The sequence below is a fragment of the Balaenoptera ricei genome, chromosome 2, assembly GCF_028023285.1.
Source record: "Balaenoptera ricei isolate mBalRic1 chromosome 2, mBalRic1.hap2, whole genome shotgun sequence".
Classification (NCBI taxonomy): Eukaryota; Metazoa; Chordata; class Mammalia; order Artiodactyla; family Balaenopteridae; genus Balaenoptera; species Balaenoptera ricei.
Window position 1 is genome coordinate 18,499,246 of NC_082640.1, and position 6,647 is coordinate 18,505,892.

The window sequence follows — 6,647 nt, forward strand, 5'->3', positions numbered from 1 at the left end:
GCCCACAACACTGTGCACACGCGGCGACCTGGCGCGGGGCGCGGGGCGGAGCGCGCGGCCGCCTCCCTCCGCCCCCTCCGTGCCAGGCCGCCGACCCCCAGCCAGGGCGCCGCAGCCCCCGACCTCCCGCAGCCTCTCTGGAGCTCCCCTTCCTTTGTCGCTGTGAACCCCCCCTCCTCGGGCTGGAGGGGCCCGGGCGGAACCGCACTGACTCCTCGCGCCCCGGAGGACTAGGTGCTCCCGCCCGGTTCCCCCCGCTCCCGCCCCCGGAGGCCAGCCTGCGCGTTACCAGCAGAAATGAGGGGGCTGCTCTGCGGGGAGGCCTTTCTCCTGAGGCCACTACTGACCTTGAAGCTCCTGTGACCCCGGGTGACCCACCCGCTTCAACGAGTGCAGCTCAAACATTAGCAATTCACATCGTTTTATTTAAAATTCTGCAACCCAAGCAATCTTAACGCAAAGTTATGAACAATACACTGAGAAGGCCGGCGCTGAACGCTGCCACCTCAGCCGCGGAGAGGAAAGCAACTCCGCAAGGAGTTATCTGCATGGGGACAGGCGACAGTTTAGAGGAACGGAGACCAAGTCAAGAAAAGTAACTGACGCTGCTCTGTCTCAGTTAGGGCAGGAATCTTGGTGATCCTTACAACTGTGTGTCATTGTGTTGAAAGAATGGCAAATGTCAGCAGAGAGTTGTCGCCGGCCCACGTCTGTCCCAAACGATAGTGGATTCATTTTTGCCAGCGTTTCTAGGGTGTGTGAAAGCAATCAACAGCTCCGTGGGCTCAAGGAGAACTTCAGCAGGTAGAGCCGGAAGAGCTGGTGACCGTCCACCTCCCTTTTTAAACTAAGGAAACAGGACAGATTCATCTGCTTTCCAGGATCCCTGCACTTTCCCGGCCCCAGGTATAGTGCGATTTGTCATATAAAACATTGTACTTCCGCTCATCTACAGCCCTTGACCAATACAATCCGTTGTCCTGGCAAAGCAGTGCAATAAGTAGGCACCGTCTGTCACTATCCCACTTTACCCCAGGATGCTAAGGAGTGTTGAAATCACATGCCCAAGGCCACAGAGAAAGCATGAGGCAGACCCAGAAAGAGACCCCAGGTTTCTTTCCACACATTCACGGAGAAAGCTCTCATACTCCTCTTCTGTTAAGCGGCAACGTTCAACTTTTCTACCCAATAATTAAGTTTGTGACAGCGATGACAACACATCTTGCTGAGGTCTTCTTGCTTCTTGTATTAATACTTGGACCCACAGTAACAAGTACTGATAATTATAGATGTTGTTTCTGTTTTAATGCTTTGGGGAGGGAGGAGTATTCTAGTTTAGAGTAGGGCTTTCTGAAAATAGTTCTGATTGAAAGGCAAGTTCAGGAGAAGCCAGAGGAAATCAGATGTTGCTGGGATGTAGGTTCAGATCCTGATTCTACCATTTACTAGTGCCATAGGCATGGCATTCAATCTCCTTCTAGCCTCAGTTTCATCTGCTGAAAAGTGGGACTGATGATTATGAAGATTAAATAATGAGGATTAAATAAAATAAGAGAAATTGCTAGAGGTGATACAGCTGTTCAGTGTCTGGACCAGGGCTCATGACTCTCAGGCCTGTACTCACTTCACTTTAATTCGATTCCACACGCAGTTAGAGAAGAACTTCCATGGGGAAAGCAGAATTTTTAAAGTGAGTAAGAAAAATGTAGGTTTTAGAATAAGATAGCTACTCCAATAACTGTAATTCAAGACATTAAATATTAAGTGCCAGCAAAGTGTTTACAGCAGTACTGAGGAGGGAGGCCTGCCTTCACAAAAGAAGCAGCATCCGAGTACCCCTGTACCACTTTACTTACATCAATTCCTTCCACTATTCAATAGTTCATAAGGGGTTAGACAGTTTTTCAAAAATATGATCATAAGATTAATAATTATAATGTCTATTTAACTGACTAGATAAAGCCTTTAAGCTTTATTTAAATCTACCTAGTTTATCTAGATACAGTGATTCCCTTTATATTAATAACTGATGGAAAACTAATGCTGTGTTAATTTAAGATACCAGACACTTTGGTGTCTTGGGTCAAATTCATAAAATTTCCTCACAAATAATGAATCTGTTTTCACTAATATACTCACCTAACATCTAACCATAAAGGTGTGTTAGGGCCAGGCTACCTTCACATCTACAGAGTGTTCAGCTTGACCAAATTGCTTCTGGCCTGAGATGAGCATAAAATCGAACCCAGTCCCAGTGAGAAGCAAAATCATCAAAGACAAGGGTCAAATGTTACATAAATATCTTCTGGTGTGTTTATTGTCTTAAATTCTGCATATTTTGAGTAAAACAATTATGACACCTTATATTGTGCTTCTCTTTTATAATTGATTGATTACATTGGTTTTGAAAACCCCAGAGAATCCTGAGAATTAATTAGAATCTAGCTGGGCTTCATGTCTATTTTGCAAATGGACCACATGGACTATAAATTTAACTATATCCAGCAGGATTCATGTGCACAGTGAAATAAATACACACCCCACGTGTGTAGCAACAGTACTGTATTACCTAGCATCTTACCCTTAAAAGTTTCAATAATTAGGAATAAAGAAAACATTTATAGGAGCTTTTAAAATTCAGTTGTACTTTAGAAATTAAAATTATCACTGAAATGTTTCACACACATATTGAATGCCTACTCCATATTATACTTAAGACCATGTTAACAATCTTGTATGCCTAGCCTCACACAAGTTTAGTCTAATAGGAGAATTGGATTAGTATTCACCAAATAATTATTGTCCACCTATTTTATACCAAGCACTGCACTGCAGGCTGGATAGTAAGTTCCTCCTTCAAGAGGTGCCCAGTCTGGAAAAAGTTTCAGACGTGAACAGTCAGCCACTAGAGTAGGATAGGCGCTACACATCAGGAATGGTGGTGGTACCCAGAGGAAGTGCTCACTCCTGGAAGAGAGGAAAGAGAAGGAGGTGGAAGCAGGCCATCTAGAGCGAAGCTGTCCAAGAGAAACATCAAGAGAGCCACAATTGTAACTTTAAGTCTTCTAGTAGCCAGCCACAGATGAAGTTAATTTTAATAATATATTTTATTCAAGCCAGTATACCCTATTATCATTTCAACATATAATCAACTTTTTAAAAATACTAATGAATATTTTCCTTGCAGGACATTTGGTCCTGTCCAAAACATCCATGAGCATATTTGGTCCATGCCAAATGGTTTTGGAAAGGACCAAATATCAAGGACCTTTTGGCATGGACCAAATGTCTCCATGGATGTTTTGGACAGGACCAAAAATGACCAAATATCGAGAACCTTTTGGCATAGACCGAATGTCTTATGGAAGTTTTGGACAGAACCAAGTGTCTACTAACCAACATTTTTCATACATTTTTTTTGCCTACTAATTCTTCATGACCCCATGTGTAGTTTATACGACCAGCACGTCTCACTCTGAACCTGCCCTCCATATGCATTCACTCATGCATTCACTCGTTCAGCAAACACTGAATAACCAGCACATGTCCAACCTTGTGAGAACTCAGTGACTACATGTGGCTCTTGGCTGCCATATTGGACGGCGCAGCTCTGGAGGATGGGACTGCCAATGGCTGGAAGCCACATGCACTGTCAAGAAACTTACTCACAAGTGGATTGAGCTCTCTGAGGGCAGAGGTGGTGTAACTCACAGCACTTCCCCAGAATTGTTCTCCCAAGGCTGGACGCACGCTAGTTACTCAGTAAGTGTTTGATGAATGAGTGAATAAATACAGAGGGATGGGGGAAAGATGGTTTCTTGACATAGATACGAATCTTGTAATAGTATAGCTGTGCTTAGGATAAAAGGCAAAGATTGAGAAAAATAAGAACAGCACTTAGGCTCCACAGAGTTTCTCTGCTGTGCAACATTAAACATAAGTCTAAAAACAGTGGTTTTTCTATTGAAGCTTGAGTTCATATAAATTGTATGGGTGAGAATAACAGCCAATGAAAGAAAAGGAAAAAAAAAGAGGAAAGGAAAAGAGAGAGGAGGAGCCTTAATAATCCCCCCAACCTACTGAAAACTGTCATCAGTCATGAAAAGTACTCAGAACGACCTGGTTCAAAACAGAAGAAAATTGCACAAGACAGGGTGGGCCCATCTCCTTTCCCCTCGCATCCGACGCTGTGCCTTCACTTTCAAGGCTGGTGAGATCCATAAGGCACCTGACTCACCAGCTTGTGATTTCAGATGGGGTGGTATTGACTTTCATGTCCCAACCATGAGCATCCAAGTCCTCACCTTCAAAATATTCCAGATCACCCTCAACCGGTCCATCAGCTACAGTCACCAAAGTATCCACCTCATTCTTGCTGTCCTGTTCCGGTCCCCAGCAATGCCTGGAAGCTGTGTCAGCACTGTCCTGCTTGGAAAAGCTGGAGTCCAGGCTGAGATCACCACTTCAGTATGCCCCCGTGTCACGCAACCTCGGAGTGCAGGGAGAGGCCCGGGTTCCTTGCAGAAAGCCATCACCTGCATCCTTCCATCCATCCGTCCAACATCATGATCCACCCGGCAGAGCCCGGGTCCCTAGTCAAATGCCTCTCCCCTTCTTAGGCTCCAAAGCCTAAGAATGAGGGAACTTGTCGATCAAGTCCTCGAAGGCCAGCCCAGCAGGGCACAGAGCAGGGTGAAGACAGCACCGTTGGTGATGTTAAAACCCAACTATTGGAAACAAATCTGCAGGAGGGTCAAGCAAAGCAGTCTGAGCCGCTTACTTCCTAGTGGCCAATTGACCCAAGGCAGATCGGAGCGGCCGGTGGTGTGGAGAGGTGTTTCCACCTGAGGTTCTTTCAGCTGAATCTTTGAGGGCAAAGTTCAGGGTCAAGTTCTCCAGCGAGGCCTAGAGTGCTGTCCTTCTATGTTGGAGGAAACCAGAGACGTAGGTAGTGAAATGCCTAGTCTGAATCAGGATTCGCAGCTGGGTAGACCATTCTGCCTTCTCTCCAAGGTGGGCCTGGTTCTACTAGAGGCATAAAGTACTTGGGTCATTTTTTGTGACCCAAGTTTCTAAAAAAAACTTTGAGAAAATGAAGTGGGAATGGGAGCAGATCAAGACAATGATTTTAATCATTTCTTAAGGAGAGAAATTCTCCTCACCCCGAGGACACTTAACCTTTGATGATTAAAAGGAAAAGGATGAAATGAATTCACATAAAGCTTCACACCAAGGCTTAGATAAATCTAGCTCTAAAGGACTTCTGGTCAGGGGACATGAATCAGCTTTTAAAGACTTTTTAGCAAATGCGGCTGAGCAGTTTCATTCAGTAAAGAGAAAAAATGCACTGTGGTTGATAATTGGAACAATACACTTTTTCTCGACCTTGTCAAGATTAAATGCCTGAAATTCTCAAATCCTGAAACAATAAGGCTGCCTGACGGAGAAGCTTTAACTGCATCACTGTTTTGGAATTAAACAACCATGTGGGGCCTTCTCAGAGGGCCTCTGGGTGGTGGTTACCAGCCTGAGACCCACCCAGGGGCCCCCAACCCCATCCAGCTGAGGGAGGGACGTCCTCCTCCCTCAGAGCCAGACCTGCTCATGTCAGAAGGAGATGAGTGGCAGTGAGGCTGCTCTTTGACGGAAGCCGGTGCCCAGGCCCCGGGGTTCTGTGCAGTAATTCGGGTGCGCTGGACCAGCATGCACCCAGCCCTGCCGCTCCTCTGTCCCTGATGTTAGATGGCTGACTCATCCTCCCCTCCTCTGTCAAGTTACTCTGTTAAGCTAGGGGTTCAATTTCCAAAGCTCGCTCTGTGCTGTGGAATGTCATCTGCTCAGCCCCTCAGCAGGGGCTACACACTTGTCCCAGATGGGGAGGTTCCCCCGGGTGAACACGATGCAGTGGGTCCCATCCTGGACCCCGAAGCCACAGCAGGAAGTAGCCTCTGCGCTGACAAAACAACGTCGCATGTGCCTGCCTCTCCCAGCCCTTCTCTCAAGTGTGTGACCTTGGGGGCCAGGCCCTGTCGTTTCCCTGTTTGGAGCCCCGCGATGCCCTCCATTTCACGCACAGGCAAAACAAAAGCCCTGACAGTGATTTCCAAGGTCTCCATGACCACCCAGCATCCCCAAACCTCTTCTACCCCTTCCCTGTCCACTCTGCCCCGTGGACCCTGCCGATCCTTAACCTGGCTGAGACCCACCTTCCTCGGGGCCTTCACACCTGCTGTTCCCTCAGCTACAACGCCCTTCACCCCAGGATCTGCTTGGTTTCCTCCCTCACATCCTAAGGGCCTCTGCCCATTGTCACTGTTGCATTTCCTGACCCCCGACATGGAATAACAATAGCTCTCCCCTGTCCCTCTCTGTCCCCCTGCCTTTTTTTTCTCCATCTGACACATTACACAGTTACCTGTTCATTCATTCACTGCCTGTCTCTTCCAAAGGAATGTAATCTTCATTCAGACAGAAACTCTTCATGTCTGCAGTAGTGCTCAGTCCATACAGATGCTCAGTATGGTTTGTTAAATACCTCTCAGTCACTGATGAGCAGCAAGACACTTGTCACCTGGTGGCTCTGTGGCATCATCTTCACTTCAGAGTTCAGCCTTGTGAGGTAGATGTCATGATGGTTCCTAAGTTAC